Source organism: Podarcis filfolensis, assembly GCF_964270895.1.
Source record: "Podarcis filfolensis genome assembly, chromosome: W".
Classification (NCBI taxonomy): Eukaryota; Metazoa; Chordata; class Lepidosauria; order Squamata; family Lacertidae; genus Podarcis; species Podarcis filfolensis.
The window spans coordinates 28,861,678-28,881,645 of record NC_139619.1 but is presented as its reverse complement, the minus strand read 5'-3'; the positions used below and the strand labels follow the sequence as shown (position 1 = coordinate 28,881,645).

Here is a 19,968-nt window from a genome sequence, read left to right as displayed (position 1 = left end):
CCTTGTTCACTGTGCATGCCTTACACTTCATGTGGTACCTGCAGGGTTTAATAGTCATACCTTCAACTAAGGCAGGCATTTTGGAAACTGCCTCGAAGTGTAAATGACCAAATTTCCTGTGATAGTCATGAATACATCCTGCATGCAAAACCTTGTTAGTATCTGCAACACAAGAAGTTTCATCCTGCACAACATCAACAGAATCATCATAATGCAATACAAACAAATGATCAATATAATCAGCATGCAATACAAAGTCATATTTCTTGGTGATGGTGCACTTCCTCTTCTTGAAGGAAACGTCTATGTCCTGTTCAGTCAGCTGCGAGACACTCAGTAGGTTGTGTGCAGCATCTGGAACAAAAAGAATGTTGCGTATAGAAGCATCCAAGCTGTGAAGAACAACCGTTCCATAGCCTTGACTGGAGATCGTGTGGTCATCCGCTTGGTGAATCACACCTTCCTGAGGAGTAAAGGAAACGAACAGGTGTTTGTCCCGACAAACGTGTCTGGTCGCTCCTGAGTCGACGATGAAGAAAGATCTAGATGTCTTCTGGACCTTTGGAGTGAAGCGTGAGACCATTGCCTTGTGTTGCGGTGTCCCGGACTTCTGACCTTTGCCTTTGTCTTTTCCACACGTTGAGCTTTTGCTGCGCTGCGCTGCTCTGTTGCCTTGGCCTTGGGATGTTTACACTCCCTTTTCACGTGGCCTAGACATCCACATGAGTAGCATTTCACTGCCTTCAAAGCTTTGGCGCCATCTAGTGGTTCCACTGCATTCTGGGATGACGTCTGTGAGGACTCCCCCTTAGTGATGCAGCTAGCACTACGCCGATCCGCTTCATTTAACACCACAGCAGTAACATGCGCTACCGTTAGCCGAGCAGTAGGCAAAACAGCAAGCTGGCTGGCAATCACTTCCCAACTTGAACCCAAAGAATGTAGTATCATGAAGGAATACACAGCCTCTGGAAAGGTGATTCCACGCTGTTGCAACTCATGACTAAGATTCTGCATTTCCATGAGGTGGGCATGTACGTCTGCTCCTTCAACAAGTGCCATATCATGCAACTTGGCATAAAAGAACAAAGAAGCGCCCGCTTCTGTTCTCAAATGTGACTCTTGGAGACTGTGCCACATCTCTCTGGCTGAGGCCTTGTCACGCAAAAGACATAACTCTTCAGGAGACACAATAAGCATCAGAGTTCCCCTTGCTTTGGAATCCTTAGCCTTCCATTCATCGGTCGTTGGAGCTGGGGGGCGTCTGTTATCACATTATACAGACCCTCTTTTCGTAGCAGAGCCTCTGCATACTGCACCCAGTTTTGATAATTCCCTTTTCCAAGCTTTGGAAATCCAAGAACCTCTGTTACTCTTGGACTGGCCATGTCTGTGTCTTTTAAAGCAAGCTGCGTCTCTCTACCAGCTGCATTCCAAAAACACACTTTCGCTTTCTCCTGAGCTTTGGCTAGAAGTTCAAAGTCCACCCCTTAATGCCATTAATTAGGGACTAGCAGGCTTCCTGGGGCAAGAGCACATACCTCTCATCAATCTTCTTGACACGCAGAGAAGATAAGCTGCATTCCGTTCTTCTGCCGTTCTTCTGGGCCCATAACCAAAAATATCGGGATCTCCGCTCGGCCAAGCTGATAAAGCTCATTTTCTTCCCGAGCCTTTGAAATCGCCTCCCGACGTGTTTAACGACCTTGAGCTTTTGATGAGGCTCCAAGGCACGTCCTCCCAGCAGAGCATCAAAACAGCACGCGGAAGTGATGAGATGTATGGCTACATTGTAAAGAGTTTTATTTCTAAACTATGCAGAACAGAAAAGACATCCTCTCTCTATGAAAGCAGAGAGCAACTGAATAAAGGATCAAAGGAAACAGGAAACCACTAACGTCACATCCTGTCTCCTCTCCCGTGAGACTTCCAGTAGTATGGAATCCCTGGAATGTAAACAGAGTCCTGTGACTCGCAGCAGCTGCTCAGTGAGAAACAGAAACTAACACTTCATGCCTCTCCCCATCCTAGGTCATCTTATATGCCATGTAAAACTCACTTCCAGGTTATTTCAGGGGCTACCCAAGCCCTCTTTGTTTTGTTTTTAACTGTGAGAAGTCCATTTCCATCCAAGTGGGTCCTTTTATTACATTAAGAATTTGGAGTTTGAGTTTTCATCATCCCTCCTCACCCTTTTTGCCTTTTGTGTCACATACATCCGAGGGCAGGGGCTGTATTGTTTTTTTCTTGATTTGTTGGCCACTCTGGAAGTTTTTTTCAGCTGAACAGCAGGGTAAAAGCACTTTGGATAAAATGAATGATAAAATAATGCCAGCCAAGGGACTTCTTGGCAGAGGAAGTTGAACTCACCATAGGGGGATGCTTATCCCAGAATCATAGAATTAGAAGGGACCTAGAGGGTCATTTAGTCCAACCCCCTGCAATGCAGGAATCACAGCAGCTACTTTAGCTTTCCCTCCATGTGGTTCCCCCTGCAGATCCTGGCTCCGTCCCCCTGATCATTGAGATGCTGGGAGACGTGTATTAATACATGCCCATCCTTCAGGACTGGTGGCATGCAGATGGGTATGCCAGCAGCGCTTTGCTCGGTTGCCATCTGAGCTGGCATCTCTTGGGGAAAAGCTGCAGTCCTACCAAGTACAGAGCACAGTCTGGCTGGATGACGGAGAGGTGTTCCTGCAGAAGCCGAAGCAGAGGCCTGAGTAGAGATATGCTGCACTATTGAACCTAAGATAAGCCTGCTAGATCAGGTCAATGGCCCACCTGGTCCAGCAACCGGCTCTCATAGTACCATGTGCACCTAGACGCCTGTGGGAAACCAGGGAGCAGAACATGAGCACCAGAGCCCTCTCCCTCCCCTCCTGTGGTTTCCAGGAACTGGTTTTCAGGAGCATGGCTGCCCCCAACTGTGGAGGGCAGAGCACAGCCATAGTGGCTAGTAGCCATTGACAGCCCTCTGCTCCTTCTCCTCCACCTCCTCCTCCTCCTCTTCCTCCTCCAGGAATTGGTCCAATCCTCTTTTAAAGGCATCCATGTTGGTGGTCATCAGAGTTACATAGCTTAACTCTCTATGCTGCAAGAAGAAGGGCTTTCCTTTTATCTGTCCTGAATCTTCCATCATTCAGCTTCACTGGATGACCACAAGTTCCAGTGTGATGAGAGGAGAAAAATTTTTCTCTCTCCACTTTCTCCTGGCCATGCATAATTTTTATAAAAATCCTATCATGTAACCCTTCTTTGCTTTTTCTCTAAAACTAAAAAGTCCCAAATATGGCAACCTTTATTCATACAGAAATCGCGCCATCCCATAGATCATTTGGGTTGCCCTTTTCTGAACTTTTCCCAACTCTACAACATGCTTTTTGATGTGAGGCAACCAGAACTGTTTTAAATGTTGGGTCCTTGGTCACATCCCCATCTCTCTCCCCCACCCCCAGGAAACATCTCCGCACCAATCCTGGTATTCAAGAACAAAACAGACGCAAAGTGTGTGAAGGTACTAGCCGACTTCCCAGAGATGCCCGCCGTGAGTGCTTGTGCCCATGTCCAGTGGGACCCTGAGGCTGTGGAGAGCTCCACTGTTTTCTCCTATGCCGTCCCGGCTTTCATCAATGAGTTCCAGTTGCGTGGCTTCATCGACAAGGATGGCTTCATCAGGTTTGCCATCATCCTCCATGGGCACCACTCCCCGTACCTGCCTGTTTTTTGTGCTGATGGGCAGTGGCACCACTTCTGTGTCACATGGCAGCATCAGAATGGGGCATGGGCCATCCACGCTGACAGGAAGGAGAAGGCCTCAGCCACAGGGCTTTCAGCTTCCCATGCCGTGGATGGCCACAGGATGTTCATTATCGGGCAAGATCAGGACTCCCTGGGTGGGGCCTTCAAAGAGAAAGAGTCCTTCAGCGGGAACCTCACTGGTTTGCATGACTGGCGGAGGGTCCTCAGCAGGGAGAAGATGGAGAAAGTGCACTCCTGCATCCCTATTCAAGAGAGCCTCGTGTTTGCCTGGAGCAGCGACATCCTCGAGGTGGAAGCGAGCATCCAGCAGGCCACAGTGCAGCTAACCTGCCCAGGTAAAGCGCTGTCGGGTTGTGACTGCACCAGCTGTCTGAATCTGGTCTGTGATGAGCTGGCTGATTTGCATGTCCCTGTTTTCAGTCGGTGTGGTCTGGTTATATGCCTATATTGGATGGGGGCAGGGGAGGAAGCTGCCCCAGGACAGGGGTGGGGATCCCTGTGGCCTGCAGACCATGGCCAGTGATGATGGGAGTTGTAGTCCCAACTGAAGGGCCACAGGTTCTCCTTCCTTGTTTAGGAGGCATCTTGGGCTGGAAGGACTTTGAACTCTCTTGGGTCTCCATTGCAAAATGGGCTTGTTGAGATAGGTAGGTAGATACCTGCTGGGGTCTTCTTTCTCCAAGGGTTGAAGATGTCCATGGCGATCAGGTTGTGTGACTCAGCTACCTGCAAGTACACAAATGACAGAGTGTATTTCGAATAAACTGTGTGGAGCAGGAGCAGATGGCGGGGAGGGGCGATGGCTGCGACCTGACTCCTGACGACTGAGTCAACGCCACTTACCTGGAGGCAGTGGGGGAGGGGTGGGGCAGCAGGGAGATGGGGCAAATGCATCAACAGGAGAGCTGGGTGGAAGTAAGATGCTTTATAAGGACCTAGTAGCAGTGAGTGCCTGGCGCTGCCTGGGAGTTTTTAGGGAATAAAAAAATTGCAATTTTAAAACTAAAAATAGCATAATTCGTGATTTTGGACCCATGACACCAAAATTGGGTAAACTCATGCCAAAGTCACGTTTTGGTCTGACATCTTGATTCAAAACGGCACCTAGAATCCAAGAGTCTGCCAACTCCACCCTCAGGGAAACCCCTGCCGAATTTTGTGATGATGCTTCAAGGGGTATCCCAACCTATAGAAAACAAACAATTTCCCAAAACATCGAGTAGACGGAGGGTGTTGTTCTTGTCGGCTGGGACCATCGGCTGGGTGAGGACTGCAGGGCCTGCTCCCTCCCAGGGCCTTTTCCAACTGGCCCAGGGGGCGTGGCCCAGGCCCTCTCTCCCAGCTATAAAGGGACTCCTGCTGCGGGGAAGCCTTGGACCATCGGCTGGGTGAGGTCTGCAGGGCCTGCTCCCTTCCAGGGCCTTCTCCAACTGGCCCAGGGGGCGTGGCCCAGGAACAAACTTTTGGAACAAACTTTTGGGGAAGTGTGGGAAGTGTTCTGCCATTGCTTCCCTGTTCCAGGTGGTTAATGTGCTTTAAAATTAAGCAAACAGTCTGTGAGCACCTAGAAAGGAATGCTGTGATCACCAATAGTCAGCATGGATTTCTGAAAAATAAGTCATGTCAGACTAACCTCATCTCGTTTTTTGACAGAATTACAAGCCTGGTAGATGAAGGGAACGCAGTGGATGTAGCCTACCTTGATTTCAGCAAGGCATTTGACAAGGTGCCCCATGATATTCTTGTAAAGAAGCTGGTAAAATGCGGTCTTGACTATGCTACCACTCAGTGGATTTGTAACTGGCTGACTGACCGAACCCAAAGGGTGCTCATCAATGGTTCCTCTTCATCCTGGAGAAGAGTGACTAGTGGGGTGCCACAGGGTTCTGTCTTGGGCCCGGTCTTATTCAACATCTTTATCAACGACTTGGATGATGGACTCAAGGGCATCCTGATCAAATTTGCAGATGACACCAAACTGGGAGGGGTGGCTAACACCCCAGAGGACAGGATCACACTTCAAAACGACCTTGACAGATTAGAGAACTGGGCCAAAACAAACAAGATGAATTTTAACAGGGAGAAATGTAAAGTATTGCACTTGGGCAAAAAAAATGAGAGGCACAAAAACAAAATGGGTGACACCTCGCTTGAGAGCAGTACATGTGAAAAGGATCTAGGAGTCTTGGTTGACCACAAACTTGACATGAGCCAACAGTGTGACGCGGCAGCTAAAAAAGCCAATGCAATTCTGGGCTGCATCAATAGGAGTATAGCATCTAGATCAAGGGAAGTAATAGTGCCACTGTATTCTGCTCTGGTCAGACCTCACCTGGAGTACTGTGTCCAGTTCTGGGCACCCCAGTTCAAGAAGGACACTGACAAACTGGAACGTGTCCAGAGGAGGGCAACCAAAATGGTCAAAGGCCTGGAAACGATGCCTTATGAGGAACGGCTAAGGGAGCTGGGCATGTTTAGCCTGGAGAAGAGGAGGTTAAGGGGTGATATGATAGCCATGTTCAAATATATAAAAGGATGTCACATAGAGGAGGGAGAAAGGTTGTTTTCTGCTGCTCCAGAGAAGCGGACACGGAGCAATGGATCCAAACTACAAGAAAGAAGATTCCACCTAAACATTAGGAAGAACTTCCTGACAGTAAGAGCTGTTCGACAGTGGAATTTGCTGCCAAGGAGTGTGGTGGAGTCTCCTTCTTTGGAGGTCTTTAAGCAGAGGCTTGACAACCATATGTCAGGAGTGCTCTGATGGTGTTTCCTGCTTGGCAGGGGGTTGGACTTGATGGCCCTTGTGGTCTCTTCCAACTCTATGATTCTATGATTCTATGAAAATGTCCTCAAGCAGTCGGTGGCAATTTAAATTTTTATTCCTTTTTTTTCTTTTTTTCTTTGTTGGGGGTGGGTGGGTGGGATGGATAGTTGGTTGGGGATTAATTTTAGTATAATTGTTCTGTTCCTTTTTTGTTGTTGTTGTTTTATTGGTTCTGTATAGTTTGTGTTTTGTTTTAAGGGGCGGGATCAGGGCTGCCTGGGAGTGGGGTCCCAGCCAACACGATGGCTGGGACGAGTTCCACAGGGGCGGAAGCACTGGGACATCCGATCTCGGTGATCATGGGCAAGAGGAGGAGTTACGCTAAGACCAGACCATGTCATTACCGAGGAGGCAGGTTTAGTCGTTGTTTGAAGACTATCCCTGCCTCCGGGTCTGGCCTTGACCGGATGGATACTGGAATCAACAGGGGAAACCCACATGACCTGAAAGTGTTGCTGTGCAATGCCAGGTCAATGATGAATAAAACCACTGCCATCCACGACTTGATTGTGGATGGAGGATTTGACCTGGCATGTGTGGCAGAGACCTGGTTGGAGGAAGCAGATGGGCCTGTCCTTGCCGCTGCTTGCCCACCAGGTTTCTCTTACGCACAGCAACCCAGGTCATGTGGGCGGGGAGGTGGGGTTGCAGTGATTTTTAGAAAGTCACTAGCTTGCACCTGGCGTCCTACTGGGAAGATCCAGTTCTCTGAGTGCATGTTCTGGAAGTTGGGCAATAGGGGCAGTACAGGATTCCTATTGGTGTACCAACCTCCCCGCTGCACCAAGGATTCCCTGTCCGAGCTGCTTCAGGTCGTGACGGATTTTCTCCTGGAGACACCTAGTTTGGTTGTCCTAGGGGATTTTAACATCCATGCCGACACGACCTTACAAGGGGCTGCTCGGGACTTCGTGGAAAGCATGGCCTCCATGGGGCTGTCCCTGAATAAGTTTGGCCCAACTCATAGTCATGGACATGCCTTAGACCTGGTGTTCACCTCTAGTGACGTGGGTGATCTGACACTAAGTAAAAGTGAAACAAAAGAAGTGCCATGGTCAGATCACTTCCTGGTGCAACTGGACTTCCGCCCCCGCCACTTAATGGATCGAAATGGTTTCCAGAGAGTGGTAGGGGATGCTTTATCCCATGTTGGTGGCCTTTCAGCTGATTCCCTGGTGGCCGGCTGGAATGCGGAGTTAACCAGGGCTATTGACTGTCTGGCTCCGAAGCGCCCTCTCCGATTGCATGGAGCCCGGACAGCCCCGTGGTTTTCTTCGGAGCTGAGGGAGATGAAACAATCGCTGAGACGGCTAGAGCGTCGGTGGCAGAAAACTCACTCTGAATCTGACCGGACACAGGTTAGAGCTCAACGTCGAGCCTACCAAGTGGCGATAGCGACGGCGAAGAAGACATTCTTCACCGCCTCTAATGCATCTGCAGAAAATAGTAGCAGGAGACTCTTTGAGGTGGTTCGCAATTTAACGGAACCACCTTTACCACCGGGGCCTTGTAAAGACCGCAAGATCTCCTGCAACGATTTTGCAAAGTTTTTTGCAGATAAAATCATTCATATTCGGAAGGAGCTAGACACCACCGTGGGAGCAGGGCTGGGGCGGGAGATTGCTAGAGCTCTGTCTGGTCAAGTTGCATGGAATCAATTTCAATCCGTTACCCCCGAGGATGTGGACAGGCTGCTTGGACGCGTGAAACCAACTACCTGTCTCCTTGATCCTTGCCCATCCTGGCTAATAAAAGCAAGCCGGGAAGGGCTGGGCGATGGGCTCTGCGGGGTGGTGAATGCTTCCCTCTGCGAGGGAACATTCCCAGATCTGCTGAAAGAGGCGGTCATTAAACCGCTTCTTAAAAAAAACATCTTTAGACCCGGCCAGTATGGCCAACTATCGCCCAGTCTCAAATCTTCCATTTTTGGGCAAGGTGATTGAGCGTGTGGTTGCTGAACAACTCCAGGCACGCCTGGAGGATGCGGACCATTTGGATCCCTTCCAATCGGGATTCAGGCCTCACCATGGGACTGAAACTGCCTTGGTTGCGCTGGTTGATGATCTCCGGCGAGCTAGGGACAAAGGTGAGAGTTGTTTCCTGGCTCTGCTGGATCTCTCAGCGGCCTTTGATACAATCGACCATAACATCCTTCTGGACCGTCTAGAGGGGCTGGGAGCTGGGGGCACTGTTATACAGTGGTTTCGCTCCTTCCTCCTGGGCCGTGTTCAGAAAGTGGTGGTGGGGGATGAGTGTTCAGACCCCTGGGCCCTCAATTGTGGGGTGCCTCAGGGTTCCGTCCTCTCCCCCATGCTTTTTAACATCTATATGAAGCCGCTGGGAGAGATCATCAGGGGGTTTGGACTGGGTGTCCATCAATAGGCAGATGACACCCAGCTCTACCTCTCTTTCAAATCAGAACCAGTGAAGGCGGTGAAGGTCCTGTGTGAGTGCCTGGAGGCGGTTGGAGCATGGATGGCGGCTAATGGATTGAAGTTGAATCCTGACAAGACAGAAGTACTGTTTTTGGGGGACAGGGGGCGTGCTGGTGTGGAGGACTCCCTGGTCCTGAATAGGGTAACCGTGCCCCTGAAGGACCAGGTGTGCAGCCTGGGAGTCATTTTGGACTCACAGCTGTCCATGGAGGCACAGGTCAATTCTGTATCCAGGGCAGCTGTCTACCAACTCCACCTGGTACGCAGGCTGAGACCCTACCTGCCCGCGGACTGTCTCGCCAGAGTGGTGCATGCTCTAGTTATCTTCCGCTTGGACTACTGCAATGTGCTCTACGTGGGGCTACCTTTGAAGGTGACTCGGAAACTACAACTAATCCAGAATGCGGCAGCTAGACTGGTGACTGGGGGTGGCCGCCGAGACCACATAACACCGGTCTTGAAAGACCTACATTGGCTCCCAGTACGTTTCCGAGCACAATTCAAAGTGTCGGTGCTGACCTTTAAAGCCCTAAATGGCCTCGGTCCAGTATATCTGAAAGAGCGTCTCCACCCCCATCGTTCTGCCCGGACGCTGAGGTCCAGCGCCGAGGGCCTTCTGGCGGTTCCCTCATTGCGAGAAGCAAAGCTACAGGGAACCAGGCAGAGGGCCTTCTCGGTAGTGGCGCCCGCCCTGTGGAACGCCCTCCCATCAGATGTCAAAGCGATAAATAACTACCTGACATTCAGAAGACATCTTAAGGCAGCCCTGTTCAGGGAAGTTTTTAATCTGTGATATTTTACTGTATTTTTGGTTTCTATGGAAGCCGCCCAGAGTGGCTGGGGAAACCCAGCCAGATGGGCGGGGTACAAATATTATTGTTGTTGTTGTTGTTGTTGTTGTTGTTGTTGTTGTTGTTGTTTGTTTGTTTGTTGTTGTTTGTTGTTGTTCTTTTCCAGGGCCTGTGGAGGAATGTCATATGTTTCAGGTCATGCAGGGAAGCCTTGCTTATGCCCCCTGCCTGCAGCTGCTTCCTTTTGTCTGCCACTACAAAAAAGGTATGGCAGTTTTGACTATCCTTATCTCCAGACTCAAACTGTGGCAACTGTTATTTTAAGCCCAAGGTCCCCATTTCTTTGTGCCAGCAATTGGTGGGTCAGAGCAACAGGGAAGTGGGTGGAGCAACAGGAGTGACTCTTACTTTGTTCAGTATGGTCCCATCTGCACGGTGCATTAAAAGCACTCCCCCCCAAAAAAAGAAGAATAATGGGAACTGTAGTCCACTGAGACCTTTTAACATCACAGTAATCCAAGTTTATGCACCAACCACTGGTGCTGAAGAAACTGAAATTGACCCATTCTATGACCATCATATCTACTACTGTGGGCAAGAATCCCGTAAAAGAAATGGAGTGGCCCTCATAGTCAGCAAAAGAGTGGCGAAAGCTGTACTGGGATGCAATCTCAAAAATGATAGAATGATCTCGATACGAATCCAAGGCAGACCTTTTAACATCACAGTAATCCAAGTTTATGCACCAACTACTGGTGCTGAAGAAACTGAAATTGACCAATTCTATGAAGACTTACAACACCTTATAGAAGTGACACCAAAGAAGGATGTTCTTCTCATTATAGGGGATTGGAATGCTAAAGTAGGGAATCAAGAGATAAAAGGAACAACTGGCAAGTTTGGCCTTGGAGATCAAAACGAAGCAGGGCAAAGGCTCAGAGTTCTGTCAAGAGAACAAGCTGGTCATCACAAACACGCTTTTCCAACAACACAAGAGACGACTCTACACATGGACATCACCAGATGGGCAGCATCAAAATCAGATTGATTATATTTTCTGCAGCCAAAGATGGAGAAGCTCTATACAGTCAGCAAAAACAAGACCTGGAGCTGACTGTGGCTCAGATCATCTGCTTCTTATAGCAAAATTCAAGCTTAAACTGAAGAAAGTAGGAAAAACCACTGGGCCGGTAAGATACAATCTAAATCAAATCCCTTATGAATCATAGTGGAAGTGAGAAACAGGTTTAAGGATTTAGATTTGGTGGACAGAGTGCCTGAAGAACTATGGATGGAGGCTCGTAACATTATACAGGAGGCAGCAACGAAAACCATCCCAATGAAAAGGAAATGCAAGAAAGCAAAGTGGCTGTCCAACAAGGCCTTACAAATAGCAGGGGAGAGAAGGCAAGCAAAATGTGAGGGAAATAGTGAAAGATACAGGAAACTGAATGCAGATTTCCAAAGAATAGCAAGGAGAGACAAGAAGGCCTTCTTAAACGAGCAATGCAAAGAAATAGAGGGAAACAATAGAATGGGAAAAACCAGAGATCTGTTCAAGAAAATTGGAGATATGAAAGGAACATTTCGTACAAAGATTACCATAACAAAGGACAAAAGTGGTAAGGACCTAACAGAAGCAGAAGACATCAAGAAGAGGTGGCAAGAATACACAGAGGAATCTCGGAATCTTCAAAGCCATATCAGTCAGAGGAATTGGCCACTCTCCAGGTGCCCGGCTTGATTCCCTGTTGATCCCCCCCGTCAGCGACTCCCGGCAAGACAAGGCGAGATCTCTATCGGCCGATCCTTCTTCAAACGTGAGAAGAACACAACCACTCCTCCCCTCTTCCCTGCCATCCCCAGGGAGGGGAAAGAGACAGACAGAAATGTCTTTACATGCCTTTATTTCTGTCTTTCCAGCAGTGCAGAAAAGAACATGTCTGCACTCCTCAGCAGCCACAGCAGAGAGGGAATAACTCCACCCATGTACTTCTGGTACAGGGTCATGTGACACTCTGAGCTAACATCCGGTGCTCAGTGCACATAATAGACTGTTCCTTGTTCCCACGGTACAGTCCCATAACATCAACATCCTGTTTGGCTTTCCAGCCATCTGGAGCACTCAGCAGCATTGCTCCTTTTTCGTAACAGAGGAATTGTACCAGAAAGATATGGGTGTCTCGTACTCCCCTGGTAGTGTGGTTGCTGACCTTGAGCCAGACATCCTGGAAAGTGAAGTCCAATGGGCCTTAGAAAGCACTGCTAATAACAAGGCCAGTGGAAGTGATGATATTCCAGCTGAACTATTTAAAATTTTAAAAGATGATGCTGTTAAGGTGCTACACTCAATTTGCCAGCAAATTTGGAAAACTCAGAAGTGGCCAGAGGATTGGAGAAGATCAGTCTACATCCCAATCCCAAAGAAGGGCAGTGCCAAAGAATGCTCCAACTACTGCACAATTGTACTCATTTTACACGCTAGCAAGGTTATGCTTAAAATTCTACAAGGCAGGCTTAAGCAGTATGTGGACCGAGAACTCCCAGAAGTGCAAGCTGGATTTCGAAGGGGCAGAGGAACCAGAGACCAAATTGCAAACATGCGCTAGATTATGGAGAAAGCTAGAGAGTTCCAGAAAGACATCTACTTCTGCTTCATTGATTATGCAAAAGCCTTTGACTGTGTCGACCACAGCAAACTATGGCAAGTTCTTAAAGAAATGGGAGTGCCTGATCACCTCATCTGTCTCCTGAGAAATCTCTATGTGGGACAAGAAGCTACAGTTAGAAATGGATATGGAACAACTGATTGGTTCAAAATTGGGAAAGGAGTACAACAAGGCTGTATATTGTCTCCCTGCTTATTTAACTTATATGCAGAATTCATCATGTGAAAGGCTGGGCTGGATGAATCCCAAGCCGGAATTAAGATTGCCGGAAGAAATATCAACAACCTCAGATACGCAGATGACACAACCTTGATGGCAGAAAGTGAGGAGGAACTAAAGAACCTTTTAATGAAGGTGAAAGGGGAGAGCACAAAATATGGTCTGAAGCTCAACATCAAAATAACAAAGATCATGGCCACTGGGCCCATCACCTTCTGGCAAATAGAAGGGGAAGAAATGGAGGCAGTGAGAGATTTGACTTACTTGGGTTCCATGATCACTGCAGATGGTGACAGCAGCCACGAAATTAAAAGACGCCTGCTTCTTGGGAGAAAAGCAATGACAAACCTAGACAGCATCTTAAAAAGCAGAGACATCACCTTGCCAACAAAGGTCTGTATAGTTAAAGCGATAGTTTTCCCAGTAGTGATGTATGGAAGTGAGAGCTGGACCATAAAGAAGGCTGGTCGCCGAAGAATGGATGCTTTTGAATTCTGGTGCTGGAGGAGACTCTTGAGAGTCCCATGGACTGCAAGAAGATCAAACCTATCCATTTTTAAGGAAATCAGCCCTGAGTGCTCACTGGAAGGACAGATCGTGAAGCTGAGGCTCCAATACTTTGGCCACCTCATGAGAAGAGAAGACTCCCTGGAAAAGACCCTGATGTTGGGAAAGATGGAGGGCACAAGGAGAAGGGGACAACAGAGAATGAGATGGTTGGACAGTGTTCTCGAAGCTAGCAGCATGAGTTTGACCAAACTGCGGGAGGCAGTGGAAGACAGGAGTGCCTGGCGTGCTCTGGTCCATGGGGTCACAAAGAGTCGGGCACGACTAAACGGCTAAACAACAACAACAAGTCCACTGAGAGTTCTGAGAGTTGTCAAGAGACCTCTATTCCTCTCACAAAGCTACAATTACCAGAGTGGTTCACCCCCTCTTCCCATTAATTAAAACACAAGCCACTTTTTATTAATGGAAATGTTTATTTGATAATGATAATAGAATATTTATTTATTTAAATGCTCATATTCCTCAATCTCATGCCAAAGTGCCACAAGGCTGGGAGCGAGGGATCAGATTCCACTTCCTCTGGAAGAGAGTTCCAAGGTTTTGGAGCCATCCCTGGGAAGGCCCTGTCATGCCTTGTTCAGCAAGGAAACTGCACCTCTGAAGCAGGTCTTCATCACTGGGTTGGTTTCCAGGGGAGAAGGGTACTTCTGGTATCCCCAGTTGTTGGATCAGCCTGGATTTGTGGTCAGAGTGTCAGACTGGGGCCTAGAGAGACACCGGTTCAACTCCCCCCTTGACCACAAAGTGCTCTGGGTGACTTTGGGCCAGTTGCTCTCTTTTGACCTTGTCTACCTTGCAGGGCTGTGGAAAGAATTAATCTTCCTCTTATTAAAATTTATATGCCATCCTGCACCTGAAGATCACAGGGCAGTTTACAACATGAAAATACAACATGAAAACACAAATTACATAGCATAATAGCAAAACAACACCACCCCTCCCCCACTATCACACTTAAAAGCCGTAGATGGCTTAATCAGCCAAAGCCCTAGTTGAAGAGGAATGTTTTTGCCTGGCTCCATGAAATGGGTGAGGTACTAACTTTGTAAACCACCTTCCACAACCTTCCATTTGCATGTCTGCTGTTTCCCCCTCAGATCTTGAAGAAAACACAGTCAAAACCTGTCCCACAGCTCATAGCTCAGGTTAATGCATGAGCGAATGCGACAGTGGTGAGTCTAAAGCATTGGCTTCAGCCCTTCAACCCTGAGGGCTTCCACCTGTGGTCCAGCATCACTGTGTTGCTGGCCAGGCCTCATGGGCCCTGGAGCCTTTTCTCAGTGCCCCCAAGTGTTTCCTGGGTGAGTCTGTGGGGAAGTTGATTTCTGGGAGAATTTGGGGTGGTACAGGTTGCAGGGGGTTGGACTTGAAGATCCGTGGGGTCCCTTCCAGCTTCACAGTTCTGTAATTTCTGTAAGAAGCTGCCAGACCCCAGAGCCATCTAGCTGAGCAGGATGATTTCTGGCAGGGGCCATTCGTAGCTCTAGCTGGAGCTGCCGATGGGGAGTGGGATTGAATCTGGAACCTTCCTCACTCAAAGCCAATGCTCTTCCACTGAGCCACAGCTCTGGGGACACGTGACAAGTGTCTAGCCTTGTCTCAGGAGACCCACGGTGGGCAAAGCTTCTTAAAGTCTAGTTGTGGGGCACAGACATCTATTGACACATCTTCTCATCTCAGCTCTCCACATTGCCCCTCTGTACCCCCCCACTCCCGGATTTATGGCTTCCCTACACACTTTCCCCTAAAATGCCTTCAGCTTGTGCACTGCTCCCAACCCAAAGTTCCCATATAACAGATTTTGGAACAACTGCTACTAAAAATACTTCAAAAATGGCTTTGTGCAGATCAGACACATCTGGGTGGATTTTTCCAAAAGGGGAGGCACACACACACCTTCACCCACCCTGCCCCCATTTAGTCCCCCTTCTCTAACCTGCGGGTCTTGTTTCTGGCTACAGATTCCCGAGAGTATCTTCCAGGCAGAAGCCCGAGGCGTGGACCTTTCAGTAGCCGCTGGTTACCTAGGGGTGGTGGAGACGGTCCTGACGGACGCTGAGCCGACATCTCTGGATGCAGCTGCTCTTCTGGGCATCTTGCAACTGCTGAAGGAGGTCTCAGACATGGATGCCAACGAGCTGGAGGAACTGGCAACGCTGGAGCAGCTGGGGCAGCACTACGTGGCAATTGCCGGGGCAATCCTGGAGGAGCAGAACGCTGAGGAGTGGTCCAAAATAAAGCCGGTAAAATATGGCTTCCTAGAAGTAAGGGGCGGGCGTGGGGGGTGGGTCTGGTGAGCCCCAGTGTTTGAGGCAGGAAATCCAGAAAGCTAAAGCAGTCCTGATGGTCCACCATCCCTTTCTGTCCTTGAGAGTATGTGGCCAGACCAGGACCCATGGGAGACCCTAGGGCCATGAAGCTGACAGAGGTGACCTTGGAAGGCAATGCAGGCCTCTTAGTCCCACTGACCTCACAGGGCGGTTGTTCGGGGGTTAAACACGGAGGGGATACCTTGAGCTCCTTGATGGTTTTTTTGGCAGGGCGGGGGGAGGTGAGATAGAAACACAATAAATAAAGAAACACTAGATGGTTGTCCGGCCTCTGCTGGAAGATTTTCAGGAAGGTAGAAATATATAAGGAAATAAATATCCCTGGGTACACACCTTAATTAAATGAGTTGCATCACACCTATGCTCACAGCAGTTAGACTTCTGGTAAAAATCTAAGTTATCAATCCCACTGTCTGCTGTGGCAGAATTTTACGCAACTAAATATGTACTTTATTACATGATTTACTACATTATTCCACAACATCCATTTCAATGCAAAGAAAACACAATTCGGTTTGGAAGGGCAGTTCATAGAATCAAAGGACTGCAGAGTTGGAAGGGATCCTCAGGGTCATCTAGTCCAAACCCCTGCAATGCAGGAATCCCAATTGGTTCCATATCATTGGCAAGCTGAACACAACAAAGGTGAAGACCAATCATATTCATTGATTTCTGTTCCAGACATGGGGCAAATAAGCAAACTCTGCTTCCGTTTCCATCAGGATTGTCTGATGTCTCATACCACCTCCCTCTGTGTGACTGGCTCCATTGTCAAACTCTCCCTACTATCAAGAAGCTTCCCTAATCTTTGACCAAAATCTACCCTCCAGTAACTTAAGCAGCAGAGAAGTCATAGAATCATACAGTTGGAAGGGACCCCCAAGGGCCATTTCGTTCCAACCCCCTGCAATGTATTAAGCAGCCTTTGCTCTCTTCAATGGGGCAGCCCCTCAGAGATGCTATTATGTGCTGGCCCCCCAGTCTGCAGGAGGAGGGCCAGGGAAACCCTTGGGCAACGTCGGATGATGATGATGATGATAAGGTTTGGGCAGCTGCTCCTGTGCTCCTCAGATCCTTGATGGACCCATGACAGTTGTGGAAAACATGGACAAGATGGTTTCCAGCCTCCATCAGCTCCTGAGTACAGAGAGGCCAAAGTCACCATCTGGTGTAAGAATGTTGGTGAGTAGCAGCAAGGCTCTGGGGTGCGAGGGGGAGGAAGAGCCTGGGGAATTGTTAAAGCAAATTTGATGCCAGAAATTCAGTAGGAAAGGAATTGAAAGTAAACCTGCAAATATCCTAATGCTGTTACACAAATTTGTGGTGCATCTCCCACAGTACTGTGTAGAGTACTCACCTCAAAAAGGATACTGCAGGGCTGGAAAAGGTTCAGAAAATGCAGCCAAAATGATCTGGGGGATGGAGGGGCTCCCCTATGAATGAAGGCTTGCAAAATTTGGGGCTTTTTAGCTTTGCGAATGTGGGATTGTTGTGGATAGAAGGAGAGGACAGATTGATTAAATATTGTCCTCCCTCCCTGACACTAATGAGTCAGTAGCACATTCCCCAGTATATAGCAGGAAGCTAGTTGGTAGATTCGTTTGAATCTCTTTACTTCAGCAAACCAGGGTTTGATCCTGGTAAATTCCCCTTTTATCCCTCTTATCATTACTTTTAAAGAAGACACAACAGTCTTCTTTAAAAGTAATGATAAGTGTTGAATGGTTTCTTTAAATGTAAAGGTTCATCATTGTTTCACCCGATGTGTATGTCTTTAAGGGGCCAGAGCAAGGGCCAGAGCAAAATAACGAGACCCAGCTTTACAGCTGTGAAACATAGCAGGTGCTGCTGAGTTGTATTGATTAAGCTGTGTCAGCAATTGGGTGTAGTATATAAGGAGCAGCACCTAGTTCTCCCATAACTCTGGGGGATGGGTTGGTGGTTGGGTCTGGTTTGTTGTTGATGTATTTAGTGTATAAGGAGTTTTTGTTTTTGTAATTAAAACCTTGTTTAAGTTATTTTTTGAGTCCCTTTTTAATGCATGGTCTCCCCAGCAAGCTCTCTGCAGCGCTACCATACTGCAAAAAGCCAACATCTTTGGTTATGGGCCCAGCTGCTGAGTGGATGACTGCATATTTTTGGACTCTGAGAAAGGTTTGAAAACTCGTTCTCCTGTTGGCGTAGTTCTGTGGGTCTGGAAGAGTTCCAGAATGGTTGACCGGGTTCCTGAAGCTGAGAAGGCTCTGGTCTTCCCACAGCTGACAGATGAGAACTATAGTTTATGGTCTTTTCGGGTGGAGGTGCTTTTGACCTCTAGAGAAGTGTGGACCTGTGTAACTGATGACCCTCCTGACCCTGTAACTAATGCTTGGTCAAAAGGAGATGCGAAAGCCAGGGCAATAATTAATTTGGCAGTCAGCAACCAGCAAGTAGTCTATATAAGGAATAAGAAAACTGCCAAAGAAATGTGGGACAGTCTTGCAGCAGTGCATGTTAGAAAAGAGTCAGCGTCTGCATTGACGTTTTTCAAGCAGTTGTACCAGACGAAGTTGCAGCCTGGTGGTGATTTTGCAGCACACTTGAGACGTCTGGAGGCAATACGCGGTGAATTGATTCGAAGGGACATGGAGATACCTGATATTCAGTATGTTTTTATCATCCTTTGTTCCCTTAATGAGGACTTTGATGGTGTAGCTAGCCAGATATCTGCCATTCCACCAGCACAATTAACTGTGGAAGGGGTAACGGCAAGATTAATGGGTGAGTTGGATAGGAGGGAGGCTTGTGCGATAAGCACTCCTATTTCCAGAAAGAATGAGGAACACCATATGCAAACTTGTGGTGACACAACTGTATTTAAAGCTGCCAAGCGTTGTTGGTTCTGCAATAAGCAAGGACATTTTGCAAAGGACTGCAGATCCAAAAGAAAGCAAAGTACTCCCAAGTCCGTTTCTGTTCGTCAGTCACGATTGTCAGCCCAGAAGCCAACATCGTATCGTAAAGACAGAAACGAGCTGCAAGCTTTTCACGCTCGGACAACAGATCGTAAAAGAATTAAAGGTGCCAAGTGGAATTCTTTTATTGTGGACTCAGGAGCTTCTCAGCATATTTGCAACGATCGAAGTCTGTTTATTTCTTTCGAAGAGGAAATTGGTAATGTACATTTAGCCAATTCACAGGTCTTGCAGTCGCTTGGCAGGGGTACTGTTAAACTTGACTCTTTAAACATTACAATAGCGAACTGCATTTACTGCCCGTCAGTGGACAATTTATTGTCAGTAAGGTGCTTTGCTCGTCAAGGCATAACTGAGAGTTTCTTAAAGTCAATGTGTGAGTTTTTTGATGGAAACAAACGTCTATTATATGCCCGGGACTCTGATGGTTTATATAGACTGTATTTTCGCACCTACTCACAATCGCCTATAAATTGCAGAGCAGCACAGTCAAGCCAGGGGTTGAGGAATGTCAGGCCACATTCCGGGTGTGTCCATGAGGCACACCGACTTCTAGGGCATCTGAATTTTGCTGATGTAATTAAGACAAAGAATATTGTAAATGGCCTCAACTTAAAACCATGTAAATTCTTTATGCAATGTCTATCCTGTTGCAAGAATAAGATTAAGGTTGCACGCAAGGGTAGGTGCTCAGATAGGAAAGTAACTGAGCCATTTGAGCGTGTACATTGTGATTTAGTTTGGCCACTCCCACCATCATTAGGAGGTTCTAAATACTGGCTTACCTTGATAGACCAATATAGTAGATATTGTTGGACTTATGCAATAGCTGAGAAGTCCCAAGCATTTGAGAAGTACAAAGCTTTTTGTAGCTGGGTAAAAACGCACTTTAACAAACCTATTAAGAACCAGTTTTCTGACCGGGGCGGGGAATTTGTTTTTGAGGTTTTTGAGAATTTCCTGGAAGCGCAGGGGACTACTCATGAGTTATCTTGCCTCCGAAGTCCCTGGCAAAATGGGCTTGTTGAAGTTGTGCAGCGTGACCTGCAGGCAGGGGTTAAAACTTATCTGCATGATGCTAATCTTCCCAAAGATTTTTGGGCTGAAGCGCTCCATGCCTTTTGCCATGTTAGAAATCACAGTTATCATTCTGGTTTAGATGTCACCCCCTATGAGAAGTTGTTTAAAAAACGCCCTAATCTGAAATACCTACGCATTTGGGGTTCAGATGTAATTATGCATTATCCTGCTAAGCAGAAATTGGGTGAGCGTAGTGTTCAGGGGAAATTAATGGGCTACCAGCAGGGGGCGTACAGAATTTACATACCAGCAACTGGCAAATTTCATATTACCAGAAGCATGATACAAACTGTAAATTGGAATGGAGTTGCTGTTTTCCAAGATACTAACG

General features: G+C 47.7%; 1 pseudogene across 1 annotated transcript in view; it reads left to right on the top strand.

Moving 5' to 3' along the window:
* Positions 1-305: 305 nt before the first annotated feature.
* LOC310753725 (adhesion G protein-coupled receptor D2-like) overlaps positions 306-19,968 on the top strand; it is a 95,622-nt pseudogene continuing 75,959 nt past the window's right edge. The window contains exons 1-7 of the transcript in view: positions 306-336; positions 2,499-2,719; positions 3,459-4,097; positions 9,982-10,088; positions 14,371-14,445; positions 15,235-15,516; positions 16,675-16,785. The product of the transcript in view is annotated as an adhesion G protein-coupled receptor D2-like (transcript). The remainder of the gene's footprint in view (positions 337-2,498; positions 2,720-3,458; positions 4,098-9,981; positions 10,089-14,370; positions 14,446-15,234; positions 15,517-16,674; positions 16,786-19,968) is intronic.